At 33.2% G+C, this 24,510-nt stretch overlaps 1 pseudogene; it reads right to left on the minus strand.

Annotated features, from left to right (window-relative positions):
• Positions 1 to 87: 87 nt before the first annotated feature.
• On the minus strand, positions 88 to 21,417 carry LOC140840835 (uncharacterized; annotated as a pseudogene).
• Between the last annotated feature and the right edge of the window lie 3,093 nt (positions 21,418 to 24,510).

The raw sequence follows: 24,510 nt of genomic DNA on the forward strand, positions 1-24,510 counted from the left end.
GCCCGGCTGCTGAGGACAGTATCTGTCATATTAACTCTAATTTTTGGCTATCTATATAATATCTCGGATCATCCATGACCCGAACTCTTACGGAGGTATCACCAAATCTATTGTTGCTACACTATATATCCCAAGATCACCGATATTAACGCACTTGTTGAGGCCTAAATACTTCAAATTTCGACAAACCTCAGCAAGAGCAGTGAGACCAGAGTCAGTTAAGTTAGTACAACCTTGCAGATCCAAATCTTCAAGTTTATTTCAGTTCATTGAAAGATGAGTTAACAAAGAATCAGAGATGAGTGTGCAACCTGCAAGATATAATTCTTTGAGATCCTGGCAACCTTTGACAACAGTCGACAATCCTTTCTCTGTTAGCTTTCGGCAATAAGACACATCTAACGATTCCAAAGAAAGAAGAACCGACCCAATTACGGACATTTCATTATCAGTTATACCTATTAAAACCATGAATAAAATATTATGAGATCTTTCAAAACAAGTCCGCTTTGAAGTCTTATTCTGAAGAACTGCTAGCACCAAACTAAAATTTAACATGCAATCCAGAACATTCAATTTTCCTACAGAATGTAAAGCACCACATGCAGCGCAGCAACAATTAAAAATAATTATTAGTGCCATAAAAAAATACATCATGAATTTAACATTAATTTTCCCAATGGTATAAAATATTAAAATTCGGGATCAGTCACTGTGAGGAAATCATTCTCAAGGAACAGGATTTAAGAGGATTAAACACTGCATATTTTCATAATTTGAGCACCAGTAGGTCCTGAAAAGATATATCATTCGACCCATTTGTTTTTCAAACTTCCATTGGAAAAGAAAGTAATATCCTGTTAAGGTCTTTTCATGTAATAAAACTTTTGAGTCATTCATTCAAATAGAAAAAGTATGAGAGTGGATCCATCAAATTAAATCAACCATTTCAAATTCATATAAACTTTTCTAGAAAAATCAATTCAATCTATTATAATATTTAGTTCCCGACCAGTAATTTCATTGGGTGACTACAAAAACCATATACAAAAAAGAAACAATATAATTTTCCAACTAGTTCTTACACAATATAATGCAACTCAGGGGAAAAAATCACAATTGGTGGAAGAAATTAGCATTCAAATCAAAATCGTATCTTGGTAACAATTTTTCAACCAAAAACGACACAAAGTAAAAGCAATTACCAGAAAGATCTCCGTATCAACCAGTTATCACACGAATATTGTACATTTGCAGAAAATTTTGAAAAATAGACCTCCTCACAATCCCATTTAAGAAATGCAAAAACTTGTGTTAGACGGTCTCACGAGTTATATTTTGTGAGACGGAGTCATCCATGAAAAAATATTATTTTTTATGCTAAGAGTATTATTTTTTATTGTGAATATCTGTAGGATTGACCGTCTTACAAATAAAGATCCGTGAGACCGTCTTGTGACCTACTCTGTTAAGAAAATATCGCTTGTTTGTCAAATTCCCATTTACACTTTTCTTAACTAATTTAAAACCATTATTTAAGTAATAGAAAATACTTAAACGCTTAAGCAGAAGATTTATCTCCCCTTCCTTCAACAGGCCACTTTCCCTCCAACAGACGTTCCAGTTTTCTCAATTTTTTTCTTAGACTCTCCTTCCTTCTCAAAAGCGCAAAATCCGATGGATTAGGCAAATTGATTTCTCGATTGCGTGCGAATTTTTCAGTCATAAACCATATATTTGAATGATAAACCCTAGGTCAAACTTTCATTTTTGTTGCATGGTTGTGATCTTTTTGTGTTAGAAATCTGTTTAAAATTATTATTCTAATATCTTCCTCATTTATCCTAAAAAAATATCATCACTTGAAAAAGAAGAAAAATAGTTGAGCTACTGCTTGTCGTTTTTGCAATGAATGTTTGCGTAAAATAATTTTAAAACATCTATTGGGCTAGTGAGTTAAAGTTGGAATTGTTTGAGAATTGAAAACTCTAGTTTTATGGATTTGCTTTCCTACTTTTTTAAATAGTTGAGAATTTAAAATACTAAATTTACGGATTTTTTTCCTACCTCACCATCATAATTCTTCACAAAATGTTTGGAGTTAAATGCATTCATTAGTGGTGATAGATAGAAGCTTCTACTTTGAAACACTTGATAGGTAATAGATGGTTATTCGGTTTTTTCATTCTACTTGTTTATGGATGAAATGGAATCTCGCAGGAGATGAATTTCCTAACCCTTCAACTTAATGGAATTTCGCAGGAGATGAATTTCCTAACCCATCAACTTGATCTTTTATATCAAATATTTCATTTCCTCCACCAATTTTGAAGTTGATTTTTTTTTTCAAGATCTCTTCTTTTTGAAACTTGTTGATAGAGGAAAGAATATCAGATATGGTTACACAAAATATTTGGTTATGTTCATTTATTTTATAAAAACTATTTATTTTTCATTTTGCTCTATAAATTTCCAGAATTTCAACATAGTTGAGTATTTAATTAATTGATATTACTAGTTGACTTGATTTTTTTTTCGAGTTAATCTTCAATGAAAGGAATTTTATTCCTTGACATATTTCATTTTTAATAATTTCTTTTTTAAAAGATTTTTTTTTTGTTTTGCCTTCCTAGACATATTATATGATCTCGTATAAGATTTGATATAGTCACCGATAATATCTAAAAGATAGGTTATGATCTTTAAGATATGTATCCTTGATTCAAAAGTTTTAGTTTCCTTATAAAATTGTTTTTCCATATTTTATAGGACGGTGAAGACAAGTAACGTAGGGAGAGACTAAATAAAAAAAAAAGAGGCAGAGAGAGACAAAGTTATACGCAGGGACGTTTACCGAAGCATAGCAATCTCGTATCATTGATAACTTGTTGCTGTGAAGTGCTGATAACATCTGAAGACAACACCTAATCACGGTTTGATTAGTGTGTTGAGTTTCGAAGATTTTTCACTTCTCAGTTGATGCATCCTATGTATTTTGGCTATACGGTTTGTTAGAGGTTTAGGATGCAGTTTGTTACTCGTCTTTATAAGGAGTTGTTTGATTCTTTCACTAGTATTGGTTTTTGTAAACTTACAAGTTTTTCTAGTGAATTATTTTGCCCTGAGGCACCGCACAAGTATTTGATACTTGTGCATAATTTACATCTCGTCTCATCGTGTTAGTATAATTCAAGTTGTGTGTTAATTTGTTAAACTGTAACTTCCGCTGCATGTTGTCGTGGGTGTTACAACACCTACGTACAACACCTACTTTCTGATACACACAACAATCACCCTCATTACACTCACACTGTGGGAACAGAACAGTTAATCTTCAATCTCACATATCAGAGGAGAAATATTTTAGTTGCAAGTTTAGTCTACATTCCAAATATCAGAAAATAAGTGAAATTATATTAGATTGCTTGAATGAGCAAGACATGGAATTCAGGGTTGAAAAAACACAATTTGGCAATCTGATTAAGTATGCTACAGATTATAATTTATATAGTCAAATTTTATGGTTTATGGTGAAGAGATAAGTGTATGTAACGGATGATGATGAAATGTGGTTTGTTGTGAATGATAGACCAATTAGGTTTTCTAGACTGAAGTGTACATTGATAACATGGTTGGATTGTTCTGATATTTTTCATAAAGAAGAACCAGAAGTTTCAGATTTTTTTGGTAGACATTTTCAAGGCAGTAATAAAGTATCTGTGAACGAAGTTGAAATGAAAGTTGAAGGATTTGAAAAGTGTGGATGAGTTGTTGAGTATAGAGAGAGTGAAGATGGCTTGTTTGTATATCGTCTGTGGTGTACTGTGGCCTATAACGCTAATGAAGAATCCTCAAGTTGATAAAAATGTTCTTAACTTGATTGATAATTTTGATGTTTTTAATGAACCAGAAATTGCAAAGAAAAAAAGCGAACTAAAACCGAAAATTGCCAAGAAAAATTATTGGCTGCAAAGAAAAACTAAAACCGAAAATTGCAAAGAAAAATTACTTGGTTCTACGCAAATACAATTGATTGATACAACTCAAATCCAACTTCTCCATTATTGGCTGCCTACTTGGTTCTACGCAAATATAAAGTAAATAGTCTTTTTTTAATTGTACTATACTCTTTTAAATATAAAATTTTGTGATTTTTATACATCTTAAATCATTTGTCTTCATAATTTCTCATTTGTTTCTCATCATTGATCACGATTTGAATATATCTATACTTAAACGCTTAAGCAGAAGATTTATCTCCCCTTCCTTCAACAGGCCACTCTCCCTCCAACAGACGTTCCAGTTTTCTCAATTTTTTCTTAGACTCTCCTTCCTTCTCAAAAGCGCAAAAGCCGATGGATTGGGCAGATTGATTTCTCGATTGCGTGCGAATTTTTCAGTCATAAACCATATATTTGAATCATAAACCCTAGGTCACACTTTCATTTTTGTTGTATAGTTGTGATCTTTTTGTGTTAGAAATCTGTTTAAAATTATTATTCTAATATCTTCCTCATTTATCCTAAAAAAATATCATCACTTGAAAAAGAAGAAAAATAGTTGAGCTACTGTTTGTCGTTTTGGCTATGAATGTTTGCGTAAAATAATTTTAAAACATCTATTGGGCTAGTGAGTTAAAGTTGGAATTGTTTGAGAATTGAAAACTCTAGTTTTATGGATTTGCTTTCCTACTTTTTTAAATAGTTGAGAATTTAAAATAGCTAAATTTACGGATTTTTTTCCCTACCTCACCATCATAATGCTTCACAAAATGTTTGGAGTTAAATGCATTAATTAGTGGTGATAGATAGAAGCTTCTACTTTGAAACACTTGATAGGTAATAGATGGTTATTCGGTTTTTTCATTCTACTTGTTTATGGATGAAATGGAATCTCGCAGGAGATGAATTTCCTATCCCTTCAACTTAATGGAATTTCGCAGGAGATGAATTTCCTAACCCTTCAACTTGATCTTTTATATCAAATATTTCATTTCCTCCACCAATTTTGAAGTTGATTTTTTTTCTTCAAGATCTCTTCTTTTTGAAACTTGTTGATAGAGGAAAGAATATCAGATATGGTTACACAAAATATTTGGTTATGTTCATTTATTTTATAAAAAATATTTATTTTTCATTTTGCTCTATAAATTTCAAGAATTTCAACATAGTTGAGTATTTAATTAATTGATATTACTAGTTGACTTGATTTTTTTTTCGAGTTAATCTTCAATCTCACATATCAGAGGAAAAATATTTTAGTTGCCAGTTTAGTGTACATTCCAAATATCAGAAAATAAGTGAAATTATATTAGATTGCTTGAATGAGCAAGACATGGACTTTAGGGTTGAAAAAACACAATTTGGCAATCTGATTAAGTATGCTACAGATTACAATTTATCTAGTCAAATTTTATGGTTTATGGTGAAGAGATAAGTGTATGTAACGGATGATGATGAAATGTGGTTTGTTGTGAATGATAGACCAATTAGGTTTTCTAGACTGAAGTATACATTGATAACATGGTTGGATTGTTCTGATATTTTTCATGAAGAAGAACCAGAAGTTTCAGATTTTTTTGGTAGACATTTTCAAGGCAGTAATAAAGTATCTGTGAACGAAGTTAAAATGAAGTTGAAGGATTTGAAAAGTATGGATGAGTTGTTGAGTATAAAGAGAGTGAAGATGGCTTGTTTGTATATCGCCTGTGGTCTACTGTGGCCTATAACGCTAATGAAGAATCCTCAAGTTGATACAAATGTTCTTAACTTGATTGATAATTTTGATGTTTTTAATGAACCAGAAATTGCAAAGAAAAAAAGCGAACTAAAACCGAAAATTGCAAAGAAAAATTATTGGCTGCAAAGAAAAACTAAAACCGAAAATTGCAAAGAAAAATTACTTGGTTCTACGCAAATATAATTGATTGATACAACTCAAATCCAACTTCTCCATTATTGGCTGCCTACTTGGTTCTACGCAAATATAAAGGAAATAGTCTTTTTTAATTGTATTATACTCTTTTAAGTATTAAATTTTGTGATTTTTATACATCTTAAATCATTTGTCTTCATAATTTCTCATTTGTTTCTCATCATTGATCACGATTTGAATATATCTCTTTAATATGTGACAAAGTTTAAAAGAAAATTCATGGTTCACAAAATAATTAAAATATCGATAATATATATCAATCTCATATCAGATGTCATACAATCTTTTGTCGAACTTTAATTGTTTCTGATTTCCTTATATTAATTATCCATTATGCTAATATAAGTCTTAAGTAATGTAAAACATATGAATTCATTAACGACATTTATTAATTAGCGGAGTTGTCTATGGAGCAATATGTTATATATTTGTCCTTTTCATTGTTTGTATGAAACATTAAATAAAAATTGTAATTTTAGACATGTAAGTTATTATTTTTGAGTTTTAGTCTTGTAACTTGTCAAAATTTGGTTTTCATCCAGTAACTTGATCTTTTTTTTTTGCCTGAAATCAGTAAATTCATCGAATACCATTTATTCGACGCTGATACTCTCCTACGTCGTTCATGTGACGAAAATAAAACTTAGATTATACACAGTTAAATATATCTACACAAAACTAAAAGAGAGCGACAACATTTTTCTTCTTGTTTTGAAACTTTTTATGTATTTTTTCTTTATTTTTTTATCGGATGAATTTTAAAATAAATAATACTAAAGAAAAATTCTAGAATTTTTTAACTAAAATCTATGTAATTCAAATTTATTTATTCAAGCTTTGATTTGACGAACAAAGTGTATAATTAATTACCGAAAGTATAAAATAGAAAAGAACAAGAAATCCTCAAGTTCCCACAACATTGAGCCAACTGAAACATTTGATTTCACTTACTGAACCGAATGAAATATTATACATTTGTAAAATACCAAAATTTATAAAATTAAAAAATAATCATATATTCATGATAATCGTATATCATTATCATCGATAGGGCATAATAAGTTAATCATATATCTATAGTTGCTAAATTTCATATTATTATATATTTTTAATATTTTTACAATTAAGCGACTGAAATATATTCATTAACCGACTGATATTATATTTAACTGACCGATATATTTCCATTAACTGGCTGATTAAACATAATGAACTGACAAAAATATAAGCATTTACGGACTGATTTAAAACATTGAATCAACCGATATATTGCATTAACCGACTGATTAAACACATTTAACAAATTGAATATATATGCAGTAAACTACTGAATGTCAAACCAAATTCTACCTGCATACACAACATGTTCATACAACAAACTTGAAAAACTAATAACGTGCAAATACAACATCAAACAAGAAACTATAAAACATGTTTACACTTCAGTCTATCTCTTAGGGAATTTTTTCGTGCAATGGCCAGATTCATGACACACCACATTTTTTATTTCGCTTCCGGCCAAACTCTCCAATAGATGGAATTCTTTCCTTTTGTGCTCTGCCACATTTCCTCTTGACATCAGGGGGAAGTACATCGTGTTTAAAATTAGCTGGAATGTTCCATTAATTTGCAATGGGCACCGGATATATGGTACTAGCATAAGCGAGGGCCCACATTTCAGATGAGTAGTAGGGCGAACAGAATTCATACAAATCTAATTTTGCCCCATAAATTGCTGCAATTGCATGCGCACATGGAATTTTATCAAGTTGAAATATTCGACAACTACATGATTTATCAGATAAATTAACAACTTCATATTCCCATCACCATATACTTGATACTCAAATGCATTAAGTTGAGATGCTTTTAACCATTGTGCCAATGTAAAATTAGCTCTCAAGATAGCCTCTATCGATAGAATAAGTGTCGTCGTAGCTGAATCTACAACGCTTCGAAAAAGCCACTTTGATGTTAATTTATGAAATGCATCCAACAATGCTACAATTGGCACCTCTCTTTCAGTCTAAGTATTGCATTGATTGAATCTCCCCATTTGTCGTCATTATATTGTATATATCACTGGGGGAATAAGCTCTGGACCATTTTCCAGGAGATGAATGCATTTCAAGATACGATGCAATTTTAGGACACATTTCTTTCAAACATCAGTACAACTCATCAAATCCAAACACTTTGTATGCATACGTTGTTTTCATAAACAAATCAATCCCACCTTTTCCGCCAGACACTCTTTTAAGGTTTTGTGAAAGATGCCACGAGCAATGTACATGTGATGCATGCTTATATACAGTACGACCAATATTAATAATAGGATATACAGATATATATATATATATATATATATATATATATATATATATATATATATATATATATAATATACTAGTTACTCTGCACACGCGTTGCGTGTGTACAATCTTTTTTATCATTATCGATAGACTAAAGTGAAAATTGACAAATTATGGAGGGAGCTAAATTGATATTCGAATGATTGAAATAAAAATAAAAGTGTGTGTTGAAATAAAAAACAAAAAAACAAAAGTGTAATATTACTATAACTTTAAGGGTAAAACTGGAAAAAAAAGATGGTGTCCTCCTTGGCAGTTTTTATAAGGTGCTCAGCCTTAATACATAGTATAGATATATATGCCAGAAATGATTATGATGCAAACGTGGTTGATCAAGCACCAAAGAAAGCATGAGAGTCGTTGGAGTTGCCCGAAGGACTATAACGATGGGACGTAGCAAGAAGTTTAAAGAAGCACTTCAAGGACTCATGATGAACTACCAAGGAGGATCTACAAATTGGGTGACTAAATTAGAGGAGGTTGGGAATCATGGGAATAATATTGGAGGTCTTTGGAATGTTATTCAAGTACAATTGCCGAAGGTCCAGCGCACCCGCGCTAAAACAGGGACCGCACCCGCGGTCAATGATAATCGAATTTAAGAAAATTTCCCGAAGCTGCACCGCACTCGCGGTAGGATCATCAGCGCACCTGCGGTCTTTTGCCGAAGCTGCACCGCACCCGCGGTAGAATTATCCGCGCACCCGCGGTCTTTTGGTCACTTCCGTGTCAAATTTTCTAGTTATCTTAATTAAGCCTTTTTACACTACGTTTTCATGCTTTATTGATTATATATGCAATGTATCAGACCATAAACGAGATAATTTAGACTTTAAACATATTATTGGAGATTTCTCTCAATATTCAAGGCATTTTGCTTTGATCTTCAATACAAATCAAACTTATCAAAGATTGCATCTTTGTGACGTTTGTCGATTGTTTTTCGCTCGGATTGTCAAAACAAGATCTTTGAAGGTTCGTTTGAAATTCAATTGTTTTATCGTTGATATTTGTTGCTAAGTTTTAATCGCGTAGAGGTGAATATCACAAATCGTTATTTGTTTCAAAAGATCGGGACAACATAATCGATCCTGGTTTGTTATTGAGTTGAGGGTGTGATTTCGATAATCGTATTTGCTTCTCATTCGTACGAGGTTTCGTATCATTTGGTATCAGAGCTTCTGGTTCTGTTTGATTCAAGCATGTTATCGTTGCTATTTTCAGATCTGTTTAAAAATTCGTCAGATCTGTGTTATACTTTTGTTTCTATTGTCATATCTATCAAAAACAAAAAAATAAAAATTCGTTTTGTTTCAGTTTTGTGTTATCCTTTGTTCTATCTTAAGATCTGTGTTATGAGTGCGAGTGTTATTTCTTTGGGTTGATCGTGAGAATTTGGGTGAGGAAAATCTTTTATTTCTACTAAAATTTTATTGCAGGTACAAAAGCTGAAATTAAAATGGAGAGGGAAATAGGAGAGAGTTCGAATCAGGGGTTGTCTAAAGTTCAAATGGAGGCGTTATTTGGGCATTTTAGTAGAATGATGAGGGCCGAGTTGGATCCTTTATATGAGAGGTTGGATAGGCTTGAAGTTAGCACTAGTGAAAATAAATTTAAGTCTAAAGGTTTGGGCACAGTCGAAGAAGAAGAGGATGATTATGAATTGGGAGTAGAAGAGGAGAGTCAAAACGAGAACTGGGGTAGGAGCGGAAGAGGTAGAGGATTTGGTAGGGGAAGAAGAGAAGCCTTACGGGGTAGGTACGATGATGGGAATAAGGAAGATAGTAACATAGGTAGCATTAAGATGAAAATTCCATCGTTCCATGGTAAGTCAGACCCAGAGGCTTATTTAGAATGGGAAAAGCGAGTTGAATTTGTGTTTGATTGTCACCATTATTCCGACAAAAGAAGGTTAGGTTGGCCGTGGTTAAATTTGTTGATTATGCACTTATTTGGTGGGATCAATTAGTGACACTAAGAGAAGATGCAATGAGAGGCCTATAGAAACTTGGGCAGAGATGAAGAGCGTAATGAGGAAGAGGTTTGTACCAAATCACTACTATAGAGAAATGTTTAAGAAGTTACAAACTTTGAGACAGGGTGTGAAGAGTGTTGAGGACTACTATAAAGAGTTGGAAGTAGTCATGATTAGAGCAAACATAGATGAGGATAGTGAGGCTACTATGGCTCGTTTTCTGTGTGGTTTGAACAGGGAAATTCAAGATCAAGTGGAGCTTAGACATTACTTGGATCTAGATGAAATGGTGCAGATGGCGATAAAAGTGAAGCAACAACTCAAGAGGAGAGGAGTTGGTCGTACCACTCAACCTGGGAATACATCAACACCTTGGCGTTCCAACGTTGTTAAACGTGAAGAAAGCAAGGTAGTGGTCAAGCCCAAAGTTGACATTAAACAGGAGGTGCCTAAGCAGGGAATGCAAGGTAAACCTGAAACTCCTATTAATCGTTCTAGAGATATTAAATGTTTTAGGTGTCAAGGAGTTGGACATATTGCTAGCCAATATCCCAATAAAAGGGTGATGGTATTGAATAATTATGGGGAGTATGAATCTCATAGTGAGGGAGATGATGGAAGGGATGAAGATTAGATGCCTGCATTAGAGGATCCTGATGAGGGATATGAGACAGTTGTGGGTGAAGCGTTAGTGACTAGGCGTATAATGAGTACCCAAATCAAGGAAGAAGAAACTAACCAAAGGGAAACTTATTCCATACTAGGTGTTTTGTCAATGCCAAGGTTTGCAATCTTATTATAGATGGAGGAAGTTGTACCAATGTTGCTAGTATTGAGATGGTTGAAAAATTGAGCTTGCCTACTTTAAAACATCCTCAACCATATAGACTACAGTGGTTGAATGATTGTGCTGAAGTGAAAGTGAACAAACAAGTCTTGGTTGCGTTTTTGATTGGGAAGTATATTGATGAAGTGTTATGTAATGTGGTGCCAATGTATGCTTGTCATATTTTGTTAGGGAGACCATGGCAATATGATAGGCAAGTGAAACATGATGGGTTTAGAAATAGATATTCTTTTGTACTCAAGAAAGAACCCATTGTTTTACTTCCTTTGTCTCCAAAACAAATAATGGAGGACCAACGAGAAAAGAAAAAAAGAGATGAGATCGAAAGAAAGAGTGAAAAGAAAAGTGAGGTGGCCTTAAACAAACAAGAAAAAGATATGGTCTAAAAAATAAGCGATAAAAAAATGATGAAAAGACCATAGAGATAAAAAAAAAAAGAAAAAGAAAATGAAAGGAAATAGGCCAAGAAAAAAATGTATATGGCCCAAAAGAGTGAATTGAAGCAATTAATGTACACACATGAACCACTTGTGTTGATTCTTTACAAGGAGATTCTCCTTCACACAAGTGATATATCCGGAACCCTTCCGAGCACTGTTGTTTCCCTTTTGCAGGAGTTTGATGATATATTTCCGGAGGATCTACCTCAAGGAATACCACCATTGAGGGGGATTGAACACCAAATTGATTTTGTACCCGAAAGTGCATTTCCAAACCGTCCAGCTTATAGAAGCAATCCGGAGGAGACTAAGGAGCTTCAGCGGCAGGTAAGTGAGTTGTTAGAAAGGGGTTTTGTGCGTGAGTCCATGTCTCCTTGTGATGTACCTGTTTTATTAGTTCCTAAGAAGGATAGATCATGGCGAATGTGTGTAGATTGTAGGCAATCAATAATATAACCATCAAGTATAGGCATCCTATACCTAGACTAGATGAGTTGCATGGTGCATGCATTTTTAGTAAGATTGCTTTGAAAAGTGGTTATCACCAAATTAGAATGAGGGAAGGTGATGAGTGGAAAACGACATTTAAAACCAAGAATGGGTTATATGAGTGAATGGTCATGCCTTTTGGCTTAACTAATGCTCCTAGTACCTTTATGAGGTTGATGAATCATGTCTTGCGTGCTTACATAGGGAAATTTGTTGTGGTTTATTTTGATGATATTCTTGTGTATAGCAAAGACTTAGAAGAGCATGTTGAGCATTTAAGACTTGTACTGATAACACTTAGGGATGAACATTTATATGCTAATCTTAAGAAATGTAATTTTTGTACAAGCAAGCTTGTCTTTCTAGGTTTTATGGTAAGTTCACAGGGGATACAAGTGGATGAGGACAAGGTAAGTGTTATTCGAGATTGGCCAATGCCTGCTAATGTTAGTCAAGTTCGAAGCTTTCATGGTCTTGCAAGCTTCTATAGGAGGTTTGTAAAAGATTTTAGCACACTGGCGGCACCGATGACGGCGGTGATTAAGAAGAACGTTCCATTCCATTGGGGCGAGGAGAAAGAGAAGTCTTTTAATATTGTTAAACAAAAATTAATTAATGTGCCTTTACTTGTTTTGCCTGATTTTTCTAATACTTTTGAAATTGAATATGATGCTTCAGGTGTAGGTATTGGAGGTGTTTTGATGCAAGGAGGACGACCAGTAGCGTACTTTAGTGAGAAACTCAATGGAGCAGCACTGAACTATCCAACGTATGACAAGGAGTTGTACGCGCTTGTGAGGACTTTGGAGATGTGGCAACACTAATTGAGGCCTAAGGAGTTTGTGATCCATACCGATCATGAGTCTATAAAGTACCTTAGGGGACAACAGAAACTGAACAAGCGGCATGCCAAATGGGTGGCATTCATAGGAACATTTCCCTAAATAATCAAATACAAACAAGGTAAGGATAATGTAGTGGCCGACGCACTATCACGGAGGTACGTACTAATTTCTACCTTGGATTCAAAAATCTTGGGATTTGAATATGTGAAAGAATTGTATGCGATGGATGAGGATTTTAAGGAAGTATTTGAAACACGTATGCATGGTCCACATGATAAATTTTATTTGCATAATGGGTTTTTATTTAGAAAAGATAGATTGTGCATTCCTAAGTCATCAATTCGTGAATTACTTGTGAGGGAGGCACATGGTGGTGGTTTGATGGGACACTTTGGTGTGGCTAAAACTTTGAGTTATTTGCATGAGCATTTTTATTGGCCACATATGAAACATGATGTTGAGCATGTTTGTGAAAAGTGCATTACTTGTAGACAAGCTAAGTCTAGAACACAACCACATAGATGTATACACCACTTCCTGTTCCTAGTAAACCTTGGATTGATATTTCTATGGATTTTATTTTAGGTTTGCCAAGGAATAAGAAGGGGAGGGATACAATATTTGTTGTTGTTGATAGATTCTCTAAAATGGCACATTTTATTGCTTGTCATAAAATCGATGATGCATCCAACATTGCAGATTTGTTTTTTAAGGAAGTCGTTACGTTGCATGGTATGCCTAGAACTATTGTATCTGACTGTGATGTTAAATTTTTGAGTTACTTTTGGAAAACTTTGTGGGCTAAGCTTGGCACTAAACTGTTGTTTTCTAATACATGTCATCCTCAAACGGATGGACAAACTGAAGTTGTTAATAGAACTCTAGGAACACTTTTGCATGCTATACTCAAAAGAACTTGAAAAATTGGGAAGAATGTTTGTCATTTGTTGAGTTTGCTTATAACCGTAGCGTGCATTCTACTACGAATTATTCACCATTTGAGATTGTTTATGGTTTTAATCCTTTAACTCCTTTGGATTTGATGTCTTTGCCTGTGAGTGAAAGGTTGAACATGTATGGCAAGAAGAAAGCTGAATTCATTAGAAGTTTGCATGAGAAGGTCAAGAATAACATCGAGAAGAAGAATTTACAATATACGAAGCAAGCCAACAAGGGGAGGAAAAAGATGGTTTTTGAAAAGGGAGATTGGGTATGGTTGCACTTAAGGAAGGAAAGATTTCCAGAAAAACGATATTCGAAGCTCTTACCTAGGGGTGATGGACCATTTCAAGTGCTTGAAAAGATCAACGACAATGCCTACAAATTAGACCTACCAGGTGAGTACAATGTTAGTTCTACTTCTAATGTTAGTGATCTTTCGTTGTTTGATGTAGGAGATGATCAAGATTTGAGGAAAAATCCTTTTCAAGAAGGGGAGAATGATGCAAACGTGGTTGATCAAGCACCAAAGAAAGCATGTGAGTCGTTGGAGTTGCCCGAAGGACCTATATCGAGGGGACGTAGCAAGAAGTTTAAAGAAGCACTTCAAGGACTCATGATGAACTACCAAGGAGGATCTACAAATTGGGTGACTAAATTAGAGGAGGTTGGGAATCATGTGAATAATATTGGAGGTCTTTGGAATGTTATTCAAGTGTAATTGCCGAAGGTCCAGCACAACCGCGCTAAAACAGGGACCGCACCCGGGGTCAATGATAATAGAATTTAAGAAAATTTCCCGAAGCTGCACTGCACCCGCGGTAGGATCATCAGCGCACCCACGGTCTTTTGCCGAAGCTGCACCGCACCCACAGTAGAATTATCCGCGCACCCGCGGTCTTTTGGTCACTTTCGTGTCAAATTTGCTAGTTATCTTAATTAAGCCTTTTTACACTACTTTTTCATGCTTTATTGATTATATATACAATGTATCAGACCATAAACGAGATAATTCAGACTTTAAACATATTATTGGAGATTTCTCTCAATATTCAAGGCATTTTGCTTTGATCTTCAACACAAATCAAACTTATCAAGGATTGCATCTTTGTGGCGTTTGTCGATTTTTTTTCGCTCGGATTGTCAAAACAAGATCTTTGAAGGTTTGTTTGAAATTCAATTTTTTTATCGTTGATATTTGTTGCTAAGTTTTAATCGCTTAGAGGTGAATATCACAAATCGTTACTTGTTTCAAAAGATCGGGACAACATAATCGATCCTTGTTTGTTATTGAGTTGAGGGTGCGATTTCGATAATCGTGTTTGTTTCTCATTCGTACGAGGTTTCGTATCAGATTACCAAGTTAGGATCATCATGAATAAACTCCTTCAACTTCTGCAAAAACCATGCCCATGAATCATCATTATTAGAATCAACAATGGCTCATGCTATAGGATATTGATGAAAGTCGTCATCTTGGGCCATAGAAACAACTAAACAACCTCTATATTTACATTTTAAAAATGTTCCATCAACATATATAACTTTTCTCATTCTATGAAATCTATCAATGCATGCCCCATATGCAAGAAACATATATTTAAATCTACCTGTTGAATTTGTAACCAAATCAGTTTTCAAGCCTTTATTCACCTGTTTAATCATGTGCAAATATGAAGGCATAATTCTATAACCCTCTTCGGGACTTCCAAGTAATTTATCCAAAGCAACTTTTCTTCCCCTCCATGCTTTGAAGTAACTAATTTCAACACCTTTATTTTGCATCATTGTAATTATGGTTTTTGGTTCAGGCAAGCTAAGTTGTCCTTTAAAATTTTCAACCAAAATCTTTGCTACAAAGTCTGAAGTTTTTTGTCGATGCATTTTCCTCCAATATGAAAGGTCACAAGTATGTGTGTTATGATAAAAACGTATAGAAAATTGTGATGAATTCTTTATTTGTGATGCACGTATTTTCCAGCTGCAACTCGGTGTCACACATCTAACATCATAAATTTTTTGTTGGATTTCCAAATATCTATTTCAAAGGAAGCATTTAAACAACTCTGTTTGAAATTCATCCTTGCTCCCAAACTCTTGAACGACAAAAAGTTAGACAAAACATTAAAAAAAATATGTCACATTCCCTTCAACATCTTCTACCGCAGCTAATAATATAGAATCTTGTACATCTTGTACAGGATAAGAAAATTCAACTTGTGTATTCTGTGTTGTACACAATGTAAGCTCATCAACATGATTCTCTTCATTCACAACAAATTCATCATCAACTATTTCAGTTACCACATTATTAATCTTTGCTATTTCATCCACCACATCTTCATGCTCATTCATTTTATCGTGTAAGTTATTCGCAAAAAATACCCCATCAAAATATTTATCATATGTTCTCTCATTACCACCATATATTTCAGTTTCACAGTTGTCAAATTTTTCATCATTTAGATCTATGCAAATTTCAACATCTCTAGCATTGTCATTTTTTTGATAACTTGTTCTGAAGCCACTTGTTTTGATAATTTCAACATGAAGCAAAGGTCTAACATTTGAAACGCCAAAAGACAGATATGTTGTCAATGCTCGTGAGCTTTTTAATAACATATCATTCTTATAAACAAATCTTAAACAACTCTGTTAGAAATTCATCCTCGCTTCCAAACTCTTGAACGACAAAAAAGTTAGACAAATCATTAAAAGAATATGTCACATTCCCTTCAACATCTTCTACCGCAGCTAATAATATAGAATCTTGTACATCTTGTTCAGGATAAGAAATTCAACTTGTGTATGCTGTGTTGTACACAATGTAAGCTCATCAACATGATTCTCTTCATTCACAACAAATTCATCATCAACTATTTCAGTTACCACATTATCAATCTTTGATATTTCATTCACCACATCTTCATGCTCATTCAGTTTATCGTGTAAGTTATTCTCAAAAAATACCCCATCAAAATATTCATCATATGTTCTCTCATTACCACCATATATTTTAATTTCACAGTTGTCAACCTTTTCATCATTTAGATCTATGCAAATTTCAACATCTCTAGCATTGTCATTTTTTTGATAACTGGTTCTGAAGCCACTTGTTTTGATACTTTCAACATGAAGCAAAGGTCTAACATTTGAAACGCCAAAAGACAGATATGTTGTCAATGCTCGTGAGCTTTTTAAAAACATATCATGCCTATAAACACGTATAGAAAATTGTGATGAATTCTTTATTTGTGATGCACGTATTTTCCAGCTGCAACTCGGTGTCACACATCTAACATCATAAATTTTTTGTTGGATTTCCGAACATCTATTTCAAAGGAAGCATTTAAAAAAATCTTAAACAAATCTGTTTGAAATTCATCCTTGCTCCCAAACTCTTGAACGAAAAAAAAGTTAGACAAATCATGAAAAGAATATGTCACATTCCCTTCAACATCTTCTACCGCAACTAATAATATAGAATCTTGTACATCTTGTTCAGGATAAGAAAATTCAACTTGTGTATTCTGTGTTGTACATAATGTAAGCTCATCAACATGATTCTCTTCATTCACAACAAATGCATCATCAACTATTTCAGTTACCACATTATCAATCTTTGCAATTTCATCCACCACATTTCCATGCTCATTCAGTTTATCGTCTAAGTTATTCTAAAAAAATACCCCATCAAAATATTCATCATATGTTCTCTCATTACCACCATATATTTCAGTTTCACAGTTGTCAACCTTTTCATCATTTAGATCTATGCAAATTTCAACATCTCTAGCATTGTCATTTTTTTGATAACTGGTTCTGAAGCCATTTGTTTTGATAATTTCAACATGAAGCAAAGGTCTAACATTTGAAACGCCAAAAGACATATATGTTGTCAATGATCGTGAGCTTTTTAATAACATATCATGCCTATAAACACGTATAGAAAATTGTGATGAATTCTTTATTTGTGATGCACGTATTTTCCAGCTGCAACTCGGTGTCACACATCTAACATCATAATTTTTTTGTTGGATTTCCGAACATCTATTTCAAAGGAAGCATTTAAAAAAATCTTAAACAAATCTGTTTGAAATTCATCCTTGCTCCCAAACTCTTGAACGACAAAAAAGTTATACAAATCATGAAAAGAATATGTCACATTCCTTTCAACATCTTCTACCGCAGCTAATAATATAGAATCTTGTACATCTTGTTCAAGATAAGAATATTCAACTTGTGTATTCTGTGTTGTACATAATGTAAGCTCATCAACATGATTCTCTTCATTCACAACAAATTCATCATCAACTATTTCAGTTACCACATTATCAATCTTTGCAATTTCATCCACCACATCTTCATGCTTATTCAGTTTATCGTCTAAGTTATTCTAAAAAAATACCCCATCAAAATATTCATCATATGTTCTCTCATTACCACCATATATTTCAGTTTCACAGTTGTCAACCTTTTCATCATTTAGATCTATGCAAATTTCAACATATCTAGCATTGTCATTTTTTTGATAACTGGTTCTGAAGCCACTTGTTTTGATAATTTCAACATGAAGCAAAGGTCTAACATTTGAAACGCCAAAAGACAGATATGTTGTCAATGCTCGTGAGCTTTTTAATAACATATCATGCCTATAAAAAAATCTTAAACAACTCTGTTTGAAATTCATCCTTGCTCCCAAACTCTTGAACGACAAAAAAGTTAGACAAATCATGAAAAGAATATGTCACATTCCCTTCAACATCTTCTACCGCAGCTAATAATATAGAATCTTGTACATCTTGTTCAAGATAAGAAAATTCAACTTGTGTATTCTGTGTTGTACATAATGTAAGCTCATCAACATAATTCTCTTCATTTACAACAAATTCATCATCAACTATTTCAGTTACCACATTATCAATCTTTGCAATTTCATCCACCATATCTTCATGCTCATTCAGTTTATCATCTAAGTTATTCTCAAAAAATACCCCATCAAAATATTCATCATATGTTCTCTCATTACCACCATATATTTCAGTTTCACAGTTGTCAACCTTTTCATCATTTAGATCTATGCAAATTTCAACATCTCTAGCATTGTCATTTTTTTGATAACTGGTTCTGAAGCCACTTGTTTTGATAATTTCAACATAAAGCAAAGGTCCAACATTTGGAACGCCAAAAGACAGATATGTTGTCAATGCTCGTGAGCTTTATATATATATTAATCTTGGATTACATACATCAAATTTTGGCAAGTAACTTAGCTTTAATAACATATCATGCCTATGCAAATGAAGTGTCTCAAATATTGCATCTTCAACATATTCAATACTTACATCACTCTCATCAATAGATATAGCATGCCAACCCGAATTACTTCCATCACACCATGAATATTTATGTTCACCGTTAGTCTTCCATTCACCATCAAAATTAATTAAGATTTGAATCATAACTCTGTCCACACCTTCTGTAAAAAAATATGTATAAATAATGGATGTAAGGGTGTTGGAAATACACAAATTGTCATATTTAAATTCATGTATTAAATTATGGAAATACATGTAATATGTGACCAAAAATAATTTACTTTTATGACATGGACAACCCACTAAAAGAAACAAAATACCGATCTCTAATCTTTCCATAAATCTTCCCTGAAAATACATGTGAAGAATAACTGACTGCAATATATTATTTAACCTACAGAAAATTAACTGGCTGGTCGAATGCTATTAGAGTACTTCAATATATGTTTTAACCTACTAAAACTTAACCGACTGAAATATATAGCTTATCCGACTCAAATAAATGTTTTAACAAACAGAATGACAAATGAAATTACTTGAGTAGAGGATAATCCACACACATGAAAATATAAATGACCAAATAAAATACCTTATATTGATCTTCCAATTATCATGTGAAAAACATATTATATGAGAATGAAAATGTCATTAAGCTTTGATTCTAATTTCTATTTTCTAGGAGAAAAGAAAAAAAATAGATTGAGATGAAATGAAGATTGAGAATGAGAAAAATGGGAATAAATGGGCAATGCATTGATGCAAAAGAAGAAGAGATCAAAGTTGTGAGCGTGAAAGAAAGAGGAGGAGAAGTTGGGTTTTCTCAATTATCTCTAAACTATATTACTTAATATTTAGATTAAATATTAATTATAATAAGGTCTATTGACCAAAAAAAAATATTCTAAAGCATTTGACCTTAATATTTTTTTGTCTGGAGCTCAAATTTTCAAATGACCTGTAGGTTTGCTAAACCTTTGCAATTATGTAGGTTTAGAACGCTCAATACGGAAACGGCAGTGGAGATGACGGAGATATCTGAGTCGATGACACCTGGAGATAAGGAGCGTGAGAAAGACTCAGAGATCTAGCTCACGGAGGCACATGAATCAGACGACGATCCAGTTGAGTATGTGGGGGCCGGTACGAGCACATAGTTTCCTCCTCTCTGTGTTCTGTAGGTGGAGCCACCTCTTACAGGCGAGGCCGAAGATATCTTTGTACTTGTCCAGTAGAAGCTTGGACAGCACCGCCCGTAGTTCATCGTCACCCATGCGGTCGTTTATGCAAGCCATGGCCGATAACCAATCGACTTGTGACTTTCTTAAATTAAGACGATTTTACTTTTGGGATGTGTTTGGTAAAACTGTCGGAATAAATAAATGATTGATTATGTTATAGATAATAAGGTCCATATATTATTAATCAAACGTTATGTAATATTATAAAGATTGTTTGGTTCAATATTTTGAATATATGATTAACTTCAAAATATTATTGAATTTATTATTATACTCTTGCTAAGTTTACTTATTAATTAAATAAGATATTATAACTAATTTTTAATATTACACACATGTATGTGTTTGTATGTGTTCGAAATTTTTAATATTTAATATTAATATAAATGTATTCCAAATTTTAAAAATTATTTTGACAATATTTTGTCATATATTCATGAAAAAAGTTGGACATATTCAGAAAAAAAATATAACAAAAAATACTTGCAACATAAAATATCTAAAATAGAAACATATTGTAATCCAACCAAATGTGTCATCAAAATAAAATATTAAGAACAATATCATACCTCATCATGCAAGCTAAAGAAAAGTTTAATGGTTTCTTCAAAATCTCAAAGAAAATGAAATTGAAAACCTGAAATATGCGACAATAGTTTTTTTCAAAATATGAAATCAATCCAATAGTTTCTTCAAAAGTACATAGCGTTCCTCATCATAAAAGCTAAAGAAAAACTCCAATTCATGTGTATTTTTCACCAATATCTTTGTTTTATCAACTCTTTCCTCCAAAGGAAATCCTGGAATGTTCTCCAAAGCTTCAAAAATCATTTTTCTTGCATTTGTCGCATCATGTGCATAACCAGTCTTTTGTGCAATATGCTCCAATCTAGCATCAGTCTTAACTGTAAACTTATTCATCATCTCGGTAATAATCTCAAGATCGATATCAAAATATTTACGCTTTTTAGAACCTTTCTTTTTCTCATTCTCATTACGACCCACGCTATTTCTAGACATCGATGTTGTTTCATCATACGAATCATGTCATAATTTGTCGATACCAATATCAACATCATTTTCATTTTTCTTTTCCTTATCATTTAAATCCTCCACAGTGTTAGAAAATCCTCGTGCATGCTCACCAATAGCTCTATCATTTCCAAAAATTTAATACCAATCCTGATAAAATGCCCAAGACTTGTGTCTCATCAGCTTGCATTTCGATCAGCCTATAAAACCGAAAACAAAAAATAAAAGAAGAGATATGTACACTTATAACATTTAAAGAAGTTAAAATAACACAAAAATAATATATACAATATAAAAATTTACTTTCACGTATTCATTCCAATCAACATATTTTACATCAATCATTTTGTCGGTATCATTTTACCCTATTCCACTTCGAGTAAGCATAGTAACCAATGATCCATAGTTTTTTTTCCATACATGGACTTTTGAGTTGATATTAAGAATTCCACGTATATATGTTTCTGGAAATGATTTCTGCATTTCGTTTTCAAGAATAGTTAAATAACCACTACGAAACCCGTTTTCTTATTTCCATCAAGTTCTAACAACTTTCAATGCGTCGATCAATGCTTCTTCTTCTTCTTCTTCTTTAATCGACAATATTTGTTATGTCTTGTCTGTTTTGTTACTTTTCACACTGTCACATATGATGCTTGTCGGTTTCATAATTGTTCATCACATTAGTAATAATCAAAGAGAAATATCACATTTAACTCTCGGGAAGAAATGTAAATATCAAAACTTAACACTACAAGTTACAAAGTATATATGCATGTCTCTAGGATGTGTTTCGTTCAGTTTTAAAAAATATCAAATGACATGTGCAAATGAATTAAATACTATGGCACAAATGCACTGCAAATATATGGACACTCTGGCAAATTTCAGCAACAAGAGATTCACAACGTCTATATGATCAAATTTTCTTGACATCATACATTCACGACACTTGAATTTACCAACATATAAATAAAATAAAGACAAATTTTCTATTAAAGACGAATCACCATCACTCAAAGTTAGGGACACAATAATGTACTTAATTGATCAATTTGGATGTTCAATTTCTACGAAGTAAGAAGTAAGAAGCAAGAAGAAATGACACACCGGTTGTAATCCCAGGTCTTAACAAAACTAGCTATGGCATGATAAATGATGATTAATCCAGTTCCAAATCTGGTTCAGCCATGGCAATCACACAACTGTGACCTCTTTTTTACTTCTCTTTTGAGTTTGGTCATCTCTTCTTTTCAAAGAAAACTTTGGTAAAATATATACAAGAATATAATCATCCAGCAAGTATCAAAGATTAAAATTTGATAACATAACTATAAGATAAGCATAACAATTACGGTGACAAACTATCCAACAAGTATAAAGATACAATTTCAAGTTATAAACTAGAGAAGCACAAATAAACTAGTAACTTATAAACGTCTTAAACATGGAATTGTCTTTATCTACTCTTTATATAAAACATGTACTCATCACTCGTTCATCCATAATATATGAAGTAGTGATCATGATTAATGCTAGTATTTATATGGATAACATGTACAAAGCGGTCAACAGCCCAGCTGCTCTTTGGTGCACAGAAATCAAGGTCTGCAAAACAAATCCACATACACGTGGGCTGTTGTCACAGGGGTTATTCACGCAGCAACTTTTTTCGAGTTTCTAACCCTTGTGCGGCTTGAATCATGCACTGATTCAATCAGCCAACCTTTCAACACTCGTGTTTGATTATTTAGTGGAATATCCAACGCACAGAGCCAAGCAAACCAAGTCAAAACATGCAGAATGTAAAGCACACAACAAATTACGGGCAATGCCCAATCTTTGCATTCATCCTCATTCAGAATTACAAAAGGAAGCCTAGGTTTGCACACATTGAAGGCTTACACTCGTGAATGCCTTGTGCAACTCAAGGCCAAAGCATATAAACACAATACAATGCAGAAAACCGAAATAAACTGTCTAGGACACCTGTCAAATCTGCATGGAGCCAAGTGTAACTGCCATGCACAACTGCCCTGTCTGCATGCCACTTGTTTCTGAATGTTTCCAAGTGTCTCTAATTCCCAACAACTGCTTCAAACCATCAGAAATGACTTCCATGTGTCCCCAAATCAGCCAACTCGAAATGGCAACTAAGCTCAATATTGCCAACACATTTTTCTGCACCAAACACATCCCCACAATGTGCCAACTTGTTCATACACTTAGCCAACTCAATATGCCTAAGTTATGTAGACAATAACTAAGTGTTAGGCATCAACACTTTGCTTCATGGCACTCCGCATTCATGCCATGAAATTGAGCCAACTTTAAGGGTCTAACAGCTGTCCACTCAGGGCCCAATCTTTTTTTAACGGATGCAGTTTAGTTTCCATTCATCCGTGAACACCACAAAATCTCTGATTTTTTGAGTATGGATTCAATAGCAAGTTTAATTTTTTTATTGGAAAATAACCTACAATTTCTGTAATACTAATATTATAAACATTAGTTTATGATTAAAAAAAAATTATGAATAGAAAAATAATTCAAATAACATAAAGATAATAAAATAAATATAATTAAAGCTTAATCACTTTATCTAACACAACACAACACGTCGAAGTTAATAGACAACTCATCATATTCAAATATTATGAAAGCAAGAAAATTCAAGGAAATTCTAATGATTGGTTGTACAATGTCATTGCTAAATCTTCCCTTCCAAATATCGTAATATGTAGAAGTTTCCACATTATCAATCGTTTCCTCAAGTCCTGTTTCATCATTTTTCATTGTTTCTTCAAATTCATCCTCTAGTGGATCCATGGTTATCTCACCACGTATAAAGTTGTGAAGTAAAATTCATGCCATTATCATTCGATTATGAGTCTTGATGCCATAAAATGAAGGATTTCTAAGGACTGTCTATATATGACCCAAGCCCAATCTTTGGCTTCACTCAATTGTACTATATATGACCCAAGCCCAATCTTTTTAATGGGCTCGGGTCTAAATGTGGTTCGGGTCAAACCTTATCAAGTTATCTATCGTCGTGAGTTTGACTCTTCGTATCGAATT

The sequence above is a fragment of the Primulina eburnea genome, chromosome 9 (genome assembly GCF_022965805.1).
Source record: "Primulina eburnea isolate SZY01 chromosome 9, ASM2296580v1, whole genome shotgun sequence".
NCBI classification, from domain to species: domain Eukaryota; kingdom Viridiplantae; phylum Streptophyta; class Magnoliopsida; order Lamiales; family Gesneriaceae; genus Primulina; species Primulina eburnea.